Genomic DNA, 16440 nt, shown 5'->3' with positions numbered 1-16440 from the left:
AACATGCCTTAACAACTCCAAAAACTTGGTCGTGTATTCTTTTCATATGTCGCTCAGAACTAGAGTTGGAATAAAATCCATGAGTGCTAGCCCTCCTCTTATGTGTATCCGGGGATATTCTACCTCCAACTGTATCATCTTTGTCCAACTTGTGCCCCTTCCAAGGTCTGCTTCCATCTGCACCATTTTTCTTTTCCTCCTATCCATAACTAATCCCCAGTTGTCCATGCTTATGCAATTCTAAAAGGCTCTGAAGAATCAATGCATTAACCCTAACTTTATTTTCTTAAGCTCTAGGAAGTCTTTCTTGTGCCTCAATCAACTTGTTACTATCTTCATTTTAACTTTGAATATCTACCCCCAGACTTAGTGAATCTGCTAGATGAGGAGAATACTCTTCTTGTTTCTACTCATTTGACTTTTCCCATTCCACTGATTTCACATCAGGCCTATAAGGGGATTCATGTGAATTGTAGCCCACCATTATGCTCTTCATATTTTATCTTCTATTTCCCTCAGTCATACCATGTTAGATAAACCAAATATATGGCATAATCAAATTCACACCTCAATGTATCATAGTGGAGGCTATCACATCTACACAAATCAATCTAGATTAGCACGATATATATAATAATAGCAACACATATCCACATCATGTCGCATGCATGATAATAATACAAAAATGTAACAATAATTGCACACATGATAACCATAACCATCTGCATGTAACCTGAGGTCCATTGCTTCAACCTCACTCTGATACCACCCTATAACCAACCCATCCCACATTTAGTTGTTTTTACAATCTCTCTAGGGTAAACATGAGTTGTGTGTTACTATGACAAAGCTTGACCTCTAAGTTCTAGTTATGGAAGTGGGGTCCACTAACTGAAAAAGTATTTCCATCCCTTAGGGACCCTCGATCACCCAGGTGGCTGACAACTGCCACTGGTGATCAATCTCTGAGCTAGAACTTTCACTTCTCGAACCTTTCACCCTAACCGCATCCTTGAAACACTTTGCATGAAGTTGGAAGGCTCCAACCACATGGATGAGCCTTCCCCCATGCAGTTATAACAAAGTTTTTCTAGTTCAGAGGGTGCAATTATGAGATATGTGCCACTTTTTGAGAGCTATCATATAGGCCACTGCGTAGTACCATGCATAACTATTCAAAATCATTCTACAATAATACTGAGTCTAGAACTTTCTCAAACATGTCAGTCACTGTTGGGTTGTGTTATATTCTTTCCACGACTAACCTACGTAGTTAAACGGGGGGTTAGAGGGGGGCGGTAGCCCCCTTTCGTTGCGTCGACTGCGCAGCGGGGGGGGTCACAGGGAGGGCGGCAGCCCCCCTGTCCGGGGGGTTTGAGGGGGGCGGGTAGCCCCCCTCTACGGGGTCTGGGGCAGCGCCCCGGGAAAATTTTTTTTGGACCCTATATTAGGTTGGGCGAACCTACCTATGGTTTTGTGCATGATTTTCGCACATGGTATTGGACGCGATGGTTTTTCGGTCCATGGTATTGGATGCTTCGACATGTATAAATATGTATTGTAACATTGAGAGGAACATAATGAAAAATCAAGCTGGTAGTCCCGGTTTTGGGATCCAGGGAAAAATCTCTGTGCATGTGTTTTATGGGTTATGCTCTCGCATTGTTTATTTTCTTTGTTTAAGAATTCGTATGCAGGTAATTTCTGTACAGGGTTAAAACCTACATTTGGTATCAGAGCTGTTTTGGCTTCAAGGGGACGCCTTTGTTGCTGAGGGGTTTCGCTCGGGCCTGTGGTAGACCCTGATCAGTGGGAGATCTGCGAGATCGATTCTGGTGGTGAAAGAAGATGGCGAGCAGTGGAAAGATCGAGATTGAGAAGTTCAATGGTCAGAGTTTTGAGTTGTGGAAACTCAAGATGGAGGATCTGTTGGTCGATAAAGATCAGTGGATCGCGGTAGATCCGGGTACTAAACCATCGGGAGTGACCGATGAAGAATGGAAGAAATTGGATCGGAAGGCAAAGAGCACAATACGATTGTGTGTCTCAGATTCAGTATTGCTGAATGTATCAGGGGAAGCTACGACAAAGGCTTTGTGGGTCAAGTTAGGGACTTTGTACCAATCTAAGTCTCTGGTGAATAAACTGTTCCTGTGAAAAAAGCTGTATAACCTGAGGATGAAAGATGGAGACTCGGTGACAGAGCATCTGAATGCGTTTAATACTGTGGTAAGTCAATTATTATCTGTTGATATTAAAATTTCAGATGAAGATAAGTGCATCAGTCTATTGTGTTCTCTACCAGATTCGTGGGATAGTCTGGTTATTGCAATAGGTAGCAATGCAACTGCTTTGCAGTTTGATGAAATAGTCTCAGCCTTGCTGACGGAGGAGATGAGACGGAAGAATATGGACAACCAGAATGGTGATGCCTTGTCTGTACGAGGACGGTCCCAGAACAGAAACAAAAATAAGTCATCGAGTGGGAGATCTAAATCTAGAGGGAGATCTAAATCTCCAGGAAAACCTACAAAGGTGGTGTGCTGGAAATGCGGAAAGGAAGGGCACTTCAGAAGGGATTGTAAATCTAAAGCTCCTGATAAAGGAAAGGGATCTGATGATGCTCCTTCTGCAGAGGCGAAAACCACCTCAGATGAAGGTGGGGATGTGTACTTGGCTTCTTCAAGTACACATGTAGATCATGAGGCATGGTTGATTGACTCAGGTGCATCCTTTCACTTCACTCCCCATAGAGAGTGGTTCTGCGAGTATGAGAAATACGATGGTGGTGATGTCTTCTTAGGAGATGATAGGAAGGCTAGAATCATTGGTCGGGGATAAGTAAAGTTGAAGCTGCAAGGTGGAAGGGTTAGAACACTTCCGGGTGTTCTACATATTCCTGCATTGGCTAGAAATCTGATTTCTGTAAGCAAGTTGGATGATGCAGGTGTAAAGACGGTGTTCGAGAAAGATACCTGCAAGATGGTTCGAGGAGCACTGATATTGATGCGGGGAGTTCGGATTGGAACACTGTACAAGCTGCAAGGTAGCACTGTTGTTGATGGGTGCAATAGTTCTATGGTTCCTGAAAATGGAGTAGAAAATCTAGTGGTCTCTGGAGAGAAGACCATGTTGTGGCATCAAAGGCTTGGACATATTGGAGAGAAGGGCCTTCGAATACTTCATGGTAAAGGTATGGTAGAAGGTATGAATGATAGCTCTCTGGATTTTGATTTCTGTGAAAATTGTGTGTATGGGAAGCAGAATCGAGTGAGTTTCCCCTCTGGTGGTAAGAGGACGAAACAGATATTAGAGCTTGTGCACAGTGATGTGTTTGGACCTGTGAAGGTTCCATCACTAGGTAAGTCTGTGTACTATGTATCATTCATAGATGACGTCTCAAGGAATACATGGATATATTTCCTTAAGAATAAATCTGAAGTCTTTGACAGGTTTAAAGAATTTAAGGCTCTGGTGGAAAATTAGACAGAGAAGAAGATAAAGGTGCTGAGGACAGATAATGGTGGAGAATTTTGCAGCAAGGAATTTGAAGAATTTTGTAAGAAGTGTGGTATAGCACGACAGAAGACTACTCCATATACACCTCAACAAAATGGAGTCGCAGAAAGAATGAACAAGACATTGATGGAAAGGGCAAGAAGCATGCTCAGTGGTGCCGGGTTAGGACAGGAATTCTGGGCAGAGGCGGTGGATACTGCACGTTACCTGATCAACAGATCACCCTCATCAGCGTTGGAGGATAAGACTCCACAAGAAGTATGGACTGGTAAGAAACCCTCTCCTTCACATCTGAGGGTATTTGGATGTGATGCATATGTACATGTTCCAAAGGAGAAACGAACCAAGTTGGATAGTAAATCTGAAAAGTGCATCTTTATTGGGTATAAGGATGGTTTAAAGGGTTATAAGCTTTGGAACCCAGTCACACGGAAGGTTGTGTACAGCCGAGATGTGGTGTTCAGAGAGGTAAAAGATGTTATTCAACATGAAGTCCAACCAAAGGAACCTGAGAAGATAGAGTTTGAGCCAAAGGAGGAAGAATCAGACTCTGTAGCAGAGGAGGAATCAGAAGATGAAGAGCCACAAACTCCGGCTGTGAGAAGATCAGGTCGAGAAAGAAGGCAGCCAGAAAGGTATAGTCCATCTGCTTTCAGTTCAAATTTTGCTTTGTCTGTTACTGATGATGATCCCAGAACTGTGAAGGAAGTAGTGGATTCAGAGGATGGAAAACTCTGGAAAGAGGCCATGGTTGATGAAATGGCATCTTTGCACAAAAATGAGGCTTGGGATCTGGTAGAGTTGCCGGCTGGAAGGAAACCCATTGGCAGCAAATGGGTGTTCAAGAAGAAGACTAATGCAGAAGGAAAGGTGGAGAAATACAAAGCTCGGTTGGTAGCAAAAGGTTATTCCCAGGTGCCGGGAATTGATTTTGGTGATATTTTTTCTCCTGTTGCCAAGGTAGCTTCTATTAGATTACTTTTATCTGTTGCTGCTGCTTTTGATTTTGAGGTAGAACAGATGGATGTGAAGACAACATTTCTTCACGGGGATTTGGAAGAGGAAATCTACATGAGGCAACCTGAAGGCTTTGCGGTGAAGGGTAAGAAAGAACTGGTATGCAAGTTAAAGAAGTCTCTGTATGGGTTAAAACAGTCACCAAGGATGTGGTATCAGAAATTTGATACATTTATACGGGGACTTGGCTTCACCAGAAGCAAAGCAGATCATTGTGTGTATTTTAAATTAATTGGTGACCGTGTTATTTATCTGGTCTTGTATGTGGATGATATGTTGCTGGTTGGAAATGACAAAGAAATTATCCAGGATTTGAAGACCCAATTGTCCTCCAAATTTGACATGAAAGATCTTGGTGCTACAAATTATATTTTGGGCATGGAAATTAAAAGAGATCGAGCAAAGAGGAAGCTCTGGTTAAACCAGAGGAAGTATGTCGAGACAATACTGCAGAGGTTTAATATGCAGGATAGTAAACCGGTGAAGGTTCCTATTCCTGTAGGTGTGAGGTTATCTGCTGAACAGTGTCCCAAGACACAAGAAGAGGAAGAGGACATGTCCCGTGTTCCATATGAAAGTGCAGTCGGTAGCCTGATGTATGCAATGGTCTGTACTAGACCAGACATTGCACATGCAGTGGGAGTATTGAGCAGGTTTATGTCAAAACCTGGGAAGGAGCACTGGACAGCAGTGAAGCGGGTTTTCAGGTATTTGCGTGGCACTAGTGATTATGGTTTGTGCTACCAAGGAAGACCAGGATTGGACAGAGTGTTGGATATTCATGGTTTTGTTGATGCAGACTGGGCTGGAGATCTGGATCAGAGAAGATCTACAAGTGGGTATGTGTTTAACCTATTTGGAGGTGCAGTCAGTTGGATGAGTAAGAAACAATCTGTAGTGGCACTATCAACTACAGAGGCAGAATACATGGCAGCCACTCATGCAAGCAAGGAAGCAGTTTGGTTGCAGAGATTGTGTTCAAGTATGGGGTTAGTACAGGGAGCTATAAGAATAGACTGTGACAGCCAAAGTGCAATTTTCTTGGCAAAGAACCCTGCTTATCATTCAAAGACAAAGCACATTGATGTTCAGTATCACTTTGTGAGGGATATGATAGAAGACAAAAAGGTGTTGCTGGTAAAGGTGGACACTTTGAAGAATACTGCAGATGCATTGACAAAATCTGTGAGCTCTGAGAAGTTCTCTTGGTGTAGAGAAACAATGGGTGTTTCAGGGCTGGAAAAATGACTAAGCTCTCCTGTGGAAAGAAAACAACAAGTGGGAGATTGTTGGGTTGTGTTATATTCTTTCCACGACTAACCTACGTAGTTAAATGGGGGGTTAGAGGGGGGAGTAGCCCCCCTTCGTTGCGCCGACTGCGCAGCGCCCCGGGAAAATTTTTTTTGGACCCTATATTAGGTTGGGCGAACCTACCTATGGTTTTGTGCATGATTTTCGCACATGGTATTGGACGCGATGGTTTTTCGGTCCATGGTATTGGATGCTTCGGCATGTATAAATATGTATTGTAACATTGAAAGGAACATAATGAAAAATCAAGCTGGTAGTCCCGGTTTTGGGATCCAGGGAAAAATCTCTGTGCATATGTGTTTTATGGGTTATGCTCTCGCATTGTTTATTTTCTTTGTTTAAGAATTCGTATGCAGGTAATTTCTGTACAGGGTTAAAACCTACAGTCACATGATAAAAATTCCATCAAACATGTAGCAAAACATAGTAGCTACAAGTCACGAATGCATATCTGATGATGATATTCTTAAATTCAACATAGAATCATCAAGAAGGCTCAATTCCCTCCCAAGAGAATTGTAACAAAACTTGTTAGCCCATGCATAAATTAATTATTTCTTAACTAATCAAACATGAACACGATCCATAGTAAGAAGACATCATTTAGCCATGCCTGCAACCAACATATAACTAGAAATCCATCACCAACTAGCTATAAGAGCAATAGAATATCCATTACATGTTCTCATAGCTTACAATAGGAAAATAACACATTTTAATCATAGGCAAAAGCCAACCAAGTCAGTGAATTACATGTACCACGCGACCATAGATTGGGTTGAAACAAATATCTCTTTCATCCAATCACCCCTGTGCCATATTCCAAGCATGAATGTGGGATCGTATGGCTTAAAATAAAGTAGAACAAACCAAGGGCCCTAGAGGCCAAACCACCTCAACCTTCAACCATAGTGATTTCACCTAAATTGGTCCTGAAATCACTAACATCAAAACAAGTTTGTATGCCTCCGATTTCCTTCACCAAATCAAGAGGAATTTTCCTGTCTCCAACCATTTTTCAATAGTTCCAAGAGAAATTCAATCTCCACCGTTGACCCTTGGGAGTTTTGTTGAGACCACCTCAACTAGCATCCATGTCTACCATCCATCCAAAGCTCAATCAAATAGATAACTGACTAGATCATAGTTATCTAGGAAATGGAAAGACAATCTTGAAACCACTGTTAATCTAGACAAATCGTATGCCAATGACAATAAAATAACCAAATAATCACATACATCCATCCAAATATCACAAGGAAATCACACATGTAACCTATTACCTGCAATGAACTAAAGTTGTAACTACCGATACAACCATCTTTCCACTGCACACAATTACTTTGCTTGTCCTTTGCTTCCTTCTCTCCAACTCCAAGTGAATGCTAGGATGCTCCAAGAAAGATATAAGTGTGCAAGAGTTGGAGAAAAACTGTCAAAATCTATCAATTGTTTCTCTAATGCCTTTTTATTGTTGATGCCTAATTTCTTCCTTTACTTTTTCCTTTTTCTTCATGTACCTCCAATTTCACTGTAATTTACATTACATGCATATTTCTGTCTCTTCATATTCATTTTCTCCTATTTTCCTTTATTTCCTTAATAAAATGCCATTTATTTACTCCTTTCCTTTGCCAATTTCCATAGCCATTAATAAACCACAAATGATGCCTACTAGAAAATTTACCCACCATTTAGCTTGGAATACGTCTCCAATGACCTTGGTTTTATTTTATTTACATGGAAAATAAACCCGAGGCTATTACAATGTGACAAATATAATCAAGGGCGCAAGCTTAAGGACCAAAAGGTATGGAGGTAAGACACTAAGAACTCAGGTTTAAGGACAAGGTCACAACACTTGGACCTGTGCAATAAGAAGGCCAAGAGCATAGAGGTTTTGCAATAATCCCTCAGGAGTATAATATAAAAGGGCTAGTGGAGACTTATATGCTAGTGTTTTATAAAGTGCTTTGGATAAGAATGCTAAGTACTCAAATCTTATTGTGAAATAGATCTATACTCTTGATTTTTTGTTTAGCAGAGCCCCAAAACAAAGAACATAGAACCAAGGAATTTGTTATATGGTAGCACTTTTATGAAAGCATTTAGGATTTGGCATGAACGGACAACTATATATGGAATTTCTTTGGAATAAATGATATGGCCGTGTTTTCGGATGGATGAATGAGTTGACAACTTGCACTTCTGTATTTAAGCCAAACATAACCCTAGTGAACTAAAAGATCTCAAATTGGCATGAATATATCAATGGTAGTGTATTTGGTAGCAAGGAAAAATTAAAGAGGAAATTTAGTAGAAACACTAAGCTTGGAGATTCTCAAGAAATAGAAAATCCCAGCTAAATCTTGTAAAGGTTCCAAATTTACAGAATAAGCACATTTGATTATTTTAACTTGCAAAAATGGGTAACCAGGGCCTGCCAACTTGAAGAGAAGATTCAGAGGACCTAGTTGAATAATAAAAAGGAGAAAAATAAGAAATTCATGCAAGCATCAAAGAACAAGTTAACTAAAGTCTCATACCCAAATATCAATCAAGAATTATTTAAAAGGATAATTTGAGCAACCAAGGTGAGGGGATGAGAGGTTGTTGGTGTAACGATATGCATATTGGTGGTATCCATCAAGGGTGAGTTAGTGATCAAATTTGTTATCTGAAAGGTGTTTTATACATGCAAGGAGTGCATTTGTGATTGGTGAAAGGATCAATGCTACTGGTATAGTTTAGTGTGTTTAGTAATGAAAAATTTTTGAAGGTGATTTTATCAGTAATCAAGGATTGTTGAAGGTGTTAGTATGGTGGTTTTGGAGAGAAGTTGCGGTGATAAATTTTTTTTCGTTGATGAGATAACTGGTCTATTGGTTCTAGTTTGAAAATGGATGAAAAATGAATCAAGTGGGCTTCCAAGTGATAGCTTGTAGATCAAGGGTTGTAGCTCCTTCAAATAGATGTTGGTGAATGTGCAAGGGAAAGAGTCCCATTCAGTATTAATTAATAAACAAGTCGGGGCAAGAGTCCCTTTTAGCAGGAGATGATAAATGAGTAGGGGCAGTAGTCCCTTTCATTTAAGAGTAATAAATGAGTGGGTATAGAAGTTCCTTCCAGTAGTAGATGATAAACCTACAACTAGTAGCTTGTGGGTTAATGGTGAAATTAAGTTGAAGCTTGTAATACAAAAATGAATGGTGTCTTATGTATATCTTACTCATGTGCTTGATGATTATTTTGTTTTTTTTATATGATTGAGTTGTGTCACTGATCCTTGAATAATTTCTAAAGTGATTGAAAAGTATAATTTGTGAATAATGATATAATTTTTTGTCACACTATTGATTCACCCCCCCCCCCCCTCTCATTAGTGTCATGGTTTCCATTGTTTCTAACGAAACCATTCTCTAATCTACCATAGTGAGAAACCAACCACTATATTTGAGCTTCTCAACACGACTACGGGAACACACATTAAAAGAATAAGAAAACATCTATGTGTTTGGTGATTGCCATATTGCTCTTAAGTTCCAAGAATATCCTTGTAGCAATTATTGAATCTAACTAATACACATGAAAATACTTTCAATTTTGTTGGTTCCCATAATCAAGCAATGTCTATATTAGTCTCTCTCCCAATATCGAGATCTATTAGAGTGAAAATTCATTTTGTTACAATTTTAAGATATCTCTTTAAAGAAGAGGAATTAAGCCTCAAAATATTTCTTTCAATGTGCATCTCACCTTTATTTAGTCTTCTTAAGTATCGTTCAACATAAACTCAACTGGTTGTAACAAATGAAATACATGTAATCTCCCAAGGTGCTACAAAGGATAATCTTGGTTCAAAAATTTTCTTGATCAAAGGAGTTGTTACCATGGTTTGGGAGAAGCTTCAACTAGGCTTTAAGATTGGGAAATATATGGATGGAATTCTTACAACCACATCAAAGAATATATGTAGAAATACATAGGGGTTTTGGCCAGCAACAATAGGAGTAGGAGGTGTGGATATCCTAGTAGAATTACTAACAAATGGCCATTCCGTTGTTCAATAAAATGCATGTTTTCTTCTTTGTAGTATTATGTTGACTAAAGAGTATGTCTGTCCCTAGCTCTTGCAAGGTGGAGATACTAAACAACTTCTTAAGATTTTTCAACCTAAAAATAAAGTCTTAGTTTGAGTAGAGATCATTGCTACTCTCAAAGGTATTTCTTCTTAGTTGAAGGATGCAAGACATGATATTATAAATTATGATTGTATTTAAAGTTTTATAATGTAGTATTTGTTGCTTCAAAAGAGTTAATGCAAGAATAATCCACAAAACAATTTCAAGAAAATGCAATGTGTGCTTTGGCCAACATATAAGGTGGACTATCTTCAGTAATTTCAAGTCTAAGTGCAAGTCTCGAGTCTTTCACATGAGATTCACTGATTGCTGAGACAATAGGGGCATTAACATAAACCCTTATGATCTATGATGGTAGTGCAGAAGGCACAAAAATGAAAAATTGAATAAATATTGAAACTTGTATTGATTAATAAATTCAAGGCTCTGTCATCTTTTCTACTTCAAGAGCATACAATATAAGCCCTTACTAGCTTGTATGGGAATAACTACTTAAGTACCAATTTCCAAAATTCAGAAGAAAAGTGTTTGTTTGTGGTTTTAATTAAAATGATTGTTGATGATGTTCAGGAGGATCTCATAAGGTCTCTTCAAATTCTCTTCAACAAAGAAAGTAATTTGTGCCTTCCCTTTCAAGGCAGGGAAGGAGTTCAACTCTTGATTCGATTCTTGGTCTTTCTTCAAAATAATAGCAGGAAAGTACAATGGCCTTGTTTTGTATGTTGTCAAATGAAAATTATGAAATAAAATGGGAAATTACTACTCCATGTGGCATAACTCCTCTGATCTTGATTATGGATATTCGATCTTTAAAAGTGAAATAACACTCTGCAAATGTTATTGGGAACCTTTGTAATCATAGTGAATATATTTGTGCATGTGTTGAAAGTGTGGTTGATGTACCTACATTGACTTGTTTCTTGGAAAAAAATGGTAGCCCAAGTGGAAAGAACTACTGGCTCAAATTCAAAGGTTGTAGAATATAAAATGAAAAATGTTATAGATCCCTCCAATTCGGTTTTTTTATTTGAGCAATCTCATCAGATAATTGACATTGATTCTAAGTTGCAAAAACAATAGTTTGATATACAGAAGACCTTAGACACTAGTATGGCTGATCTTCAAAAGTCCTATGTAATGTTAAGAAAAGACATAGGTGACAAAAATGATGATTTTGGACTATAAAGATGGAATTTTGGTTAAATATTCCAAGGATCCTGAACCTTATTCTATATTCAACATTTTTGACCAAAAATAAAAATTTGAATGGAAAAATGATGTTTTATGGTACAAGAATAGAAATTACCTAATTCCATCTTCAAAATTTAAAATGATATTCTTAAGGGAGTCACATAGTTCCATAATAATAGGACATGCTAGATTTTTTTAAACATAGCATATTGCACAACACTCATTTTATTGGAATGAAATGAGTAATGATATTTAAGTTTTGTTGTTGAATGTGACATATGTCAAAGAAACAAAAATGAAACCTTACACATTCCTAACCAAAATTTTGGATATCAATTAAACCTATTGAAGGATTACTCATGTCCAATGGGAAAGATAAGATTCTTGTTGTGGTTGAAAAATTAACTAGGTATGCACATTTTATGGCAAGAAAAAAGAAATTCAACAAAATATATTGCTAATGTTTTATGTAACAAAATATACAGATTGCATGGTTTTCCAAAGCTTATTGTGAACAATAGGAATCCAAAATTTAAGAGAAACTTTCGGAAATAATTTTGCAAACAAACTGGAATATCTTTTTTTCTCTGTAAAGCTAATTCTATTAAAAGGAAATAAAAATAAAATTACAATGAGGCTACAGCCTCAGCCGAGAACAACAAAGTTCCTTCTGAGTATCATAACTGCCCCATATTTGGGGAAACCAGTTTAACATTACAAAAAACCATGCAGAAGACCGGGAAAACATCGACAAAACTGGAGTGAAGACTTGAGACATTACCATCTAAAGCAGTTGTAAAACAAGACAGAATTGCCTACCATGTAAACGAAAAAACACAACAACAAAAGACTGGACCAGTCAGCATCAGAACCCTGAGCTGGCGTGCAGGTGTCCACGAGGCATCACATTGGGACGTCCTAGTCAGGAGCCTCCTCGATAATGGGGCACACGTTCCCATACTAGATCTCACCTTCCTTCGCCACATTGCTTTCTGCCCTGCCCCCTGGAGGTTCCCTCGCCTGAAGGGTGCCACTCGAGCTGCCAGCAATTGCCATCAAAACTGCGGCTCCATGAGAGCTGCCACCTGGATGCCGAGTGTCACCTACATTATCACCTTCTGCATGCTGACCGCCACGCCTAGCTTCCCTACCTTCTTCCGTCGGGAGCTGCTCAGAGCCATGACTAACATCCATTCTGCGAATGTCCTGAGGTTTCTCTGCAGAGTTTCGCATCAGAGCACTATGCTGATCTTCTTCTTCTGAGAAAACAATGGTGACATTAGCAGTGATGATGGGCCGGTTCAGGTTGCTCTGGAACCTGAATTGAGTCGAGTGGGAGGCCAGATTAGGATGCCGAGGGAAGGTCTCAGTGTGAAGCCGGAAATCTCTATGCTCAGCCATTGAAGCCTGCGCACAACCTCTGCCACTGCTAGTGTGAGGATAGTGTCTGCAAGGCGAGCTGGGAGGGGGAGAATTGGCCTGAGGAGGAGGCGGAGAGGCAGGTGGTGGTGGCGGTTCAGAGCTTTGCATTGTATGAGAGTGAGCGCTACCACCTCGGTTACCTCCTCTACGGCTCCTCATGTGGTGACGAACCATAGCAATGTGGCGGGAGAGAAGTTCAGGAGAATTGGGGACCTAGAAGGAAAGAAAAGAATGCACAGAGGGCTCCTGGACAGGGTTCAAAGGGCAGTACCTGGAATGGGAGTAATGATACCCATTTCCAAAGTCAATACAGTAAAGAAGCCAACATCGTCTTCCTGTAACAGTTCTACTGCAGGGGTTTCTGGCTTGGAGCGGGCAAATGTTGAAGGAGGGAGGGCAGATAGAGGGATTGATGGGTGCCATTTTAAATCACATAGGTTTCATGTCTCGGCCATTAAAGGCTTCCTGCAAGTGGACCTGCTTTCACCTTAAGTGAGTTTGCGGAGGCCATAACTGAGCTTGGGATGGTGTGCTATCCACCATCTGGCTGGGCCAAGCACCATCATTCCGTCCACTCGCCATTAATGTTCTTGAATTTCACCCGCATCCGGGTGCTCTTGTCCTCCCTGTTTTATTTCATTCTTCACAAGATTTTGGTATTCCATTAATTGGTTTTCAGTGGCCAGTGTAGAAAGAGAACCTGTATGTAGATCCCTCCCACTTTCCACTCCTATATTAGCCAATAAATTAGCTGCTTTATTTCCTTCCTAACGTATGTGCTTGAGAATGATCGCTCTATGAGAAGAGAGCCAGATTTCAATAAGTTCAAGCTGACTTGCCATTCTCCAATTGTTGCTCACTTTGCTTGAAGGTGTTCCCTGCATAATTTTGTTGACCATATTTATGAGGATCTGAGAGTCGCCTTCTATAATGAGTGGAAAAAAGCCATTTTTTTGAGCTAGAAGGAGTCCCTGCCATAGTCCTTCTAATTCGGCCGAGTTATTGGTGTCCCAGCCATTTGAACCTAAGAAGGTTAGAAGGGGAGCTCCCTTATGATCTCTGAATATTCCTCCAAATCCTGCTTTGCCTGGATTTCCTTTCGAGGCTCCATCAAAGTTTAGCTGGAACATATGACTAGGAGGAGGGAGCCACTTTTCAGGTGTCCTGCTCTTTGCTAGAGTTTTTCCTTTGATTATCAATTCTTGATTCCACTGAAGGTTCCAGTTTGCCCATATATTTTGTTCCTGAGGGAGTGAGGGAAAGTCCTCCTCATGCCAGGTTTGGAGAAGTAAGGTTTCCTTGATATTTTGACAAATCATGTTCCATAGAGTTTCCAAGGGCGAGGAGTGATCCTTGAAGATTCGTCGGTTTCTCTCCTTCCATATTGTCCACATGAGAAAGCCCGGAATAAGCTTCCATAAGAAATTTAAAATCTTGCTTTTAAATGGATTCTGAGCCCAATTGCGAACAGTGGCTATAATGTCTCCTTGGATCCGTCCTTCCTTTTGGCATCGAAAACTGAATTTTTCCCAGAGCTTGTGTGCAAGCTGACAAGAGTGCATAAGATGCTTAGTGGATTCCTCTTCTTGCTTGCAGTTGGGACACAGGGAGGGCCCGTGGTAGTTTCTCTTCCTAAGATTGTCCCACGTGAGGATTTTGTTTTGACATAAAAGCCATAGAAAGGTTGAAACTTTCGGCCAATTAGCTGGGTCCCAGACTTTGTTCCAGAGAGGATCTTTGACAATATGTGCTTTAATAATGATGTTATAAGCCTCCCGAGTAGTGAAGGTACCTTTTTCTTCATAGCCCCATCTAAGGATATCCCTTTCCTCTGAATGTTGTATTTTCCTCTTCGTTAATTCTGTACCAAGAATCTGTTGAGCTTGTTTCGTTCCCTGTCTTAAGATGTGATCCATGCTAAGCCATTGCCTATTCCCCTGTGTTGTAGAAGGGTTCCAGAAAAGCTTGACTTTGTCATATGTCTGCATATCCTGCTCCGGAAATTGAAGAGGTAAGATTAGGTCCTTTAACTTGGGCTGCTGCTGCTAGGAATCTTCCTAGAACCGAGCTGTGTTGCCATCCTTAACCTCCCAGAAACTGTGCTGCTGAATTAGGATTCTGTGTTGCTTGGCCGCATTCCAGATTAGAGAGCCCGGGCTGACTTCTGATATTCGGATTAGTTCTTCTGTAGGGTGATTACTGGCATATTTTGCAGTCCAGAGGGTGGCCCAGGGGGTGAATGGTGCAGTAAGCCATTTCCACCAAATGCGAGCACCCATGACCTCATTGCTATGATAAGGATCCCACAGTCCAGTTCCACCAACACATTTTGGAAGGCAAACTGTGTCCCATTTGACCAGAGCCCATTTGCGGAGTTGACTTGAATTGCCCCACAAGAAAGAGCGTTGGATATGTTTGATTTCTTTGAGAACCCATTTGGGAGCAGCCAGGATTGAGAAGAGATACAACAACATTGATTGGAGGATAGCTTTAATTAAGACTAGATGACTTGCCATATTGAGGGCCCTGTGAGTCCAGGAGGAGAGGCGAGCCTCCAGTTTTTCTAAAAGAATCCTCCAAGATGAGTGCTTCATGGCAGAGTCAGTCATGGGAGCTCCTAGATATTTGGAAGGGAGGACAACAATAGAGAATCCAAGAATGCGGGCTATGGAAGATTGGGTAATAGCAGGGGTATGAAAAAAGAAAATTTGGGATTTGGCTTTATTTATTCTTGCGCTAGAGGCTTCCGAAAAATCCGTCAGTATCGATTTGAATTGATGTGCTTCCTGGACTGAAGGATGACCAAAAAGAATGTTGTCATCCACAAATTGTTGGTGGGTGAAATCAGGGGTGTTATGAAAGGACAGTCCTCTTAGATGTTGGGATTGTTGTGCCTTTTTAATACTGCGGCCCAGACCTTCTACCATAATAACGAAGAGGAAGGGGGAGATAGGGTCTCCCTGTCTGATTCCTTGGGAGGGATGGAAAGGGGAAGAGGGATACCATTGATCAGAATGAAGAAGAAGGAGGAATATATGCCACTCATTACCCATCTTACCCAGGGGAGAGCAAAACCAAAAGCAATTAGAGTTTTTTGAATATACAGCCAGCTTAAGCTATCAAATGCTTTTGAAAGATCTATTTTAAGGAGCATACCTGACTTTTTGGAGTGCTTCAGGGAGTGGATGATTTCATGAGTAAGGATGATGCCATCCGTAATCTGCCTACCTTCCACATATCCAGATTGCTCAGGCGAAATGAGAAGTGGGAGCAGCGATTTGAGTCTGGAAGCAATGATTTTGGAGACAATCTTGTAGATTACATTGCACAGGGCGATAGGCCGATATTTGTCAGGGGTACTGGGTTGAGCTTCCTTGGGAATAAGGGCGATGAATGTGGCATTCATGGCTGGAAGCATCCATCTCAAAGTTCTCAATTCCTCAACTACCTGCCAGACTTCCATTTTTATCAACTCCCAGAAATTGTGGAAATTTTTTGAAGTAAAACCGTTAGGGCCAGGCGCCTTCCCCTCTTTCAATTGATGAACAAAAGTTTCCACCTCCTGTAAGTCGACCGTCCTGATAATGAGTTGGTTGTGTTCCTCTGTAATGACTTAAGGAATATTGCTAGTAATTTTTTCTATGGCTTGCGTTCTATCAATCTGTGGCTCTTGATGAGCCTACTTGAAGTAGTTGAGGAATTCGTGTTCGATTTCTTCATGTGTTTCCACCTTTACCCCCTGCTCATTTTGAATATGAGTGATGTTTTTATTCATTCTTCGTTGGATAGTAGTTCGGTGAAATTTTTTTGTTTTTTTTTCTCCTTCCTTAAGTCATCT

The sequence above is a fragment of the Pinus tabuliformis genome, chromosome 4_1, assembly GCF_031772625.1.
Source record: "Pinus tabuliformis cultivar Carrire ecotype Pingquan chromosome 4_1, CPIR1, whole genome shotgun sequence".
NCBI classification, from domain to species: Eukaryota; Viridiplantae; Streptophyta; class Pinopsida; order Pinales; family Pinaceae; genus Pinus; species Pinus tabuliformis.
The sequence above is the reverse complement of the archived record's forward strand: the minus strand, read 5'-3'. Positions refer to the sequence as shown.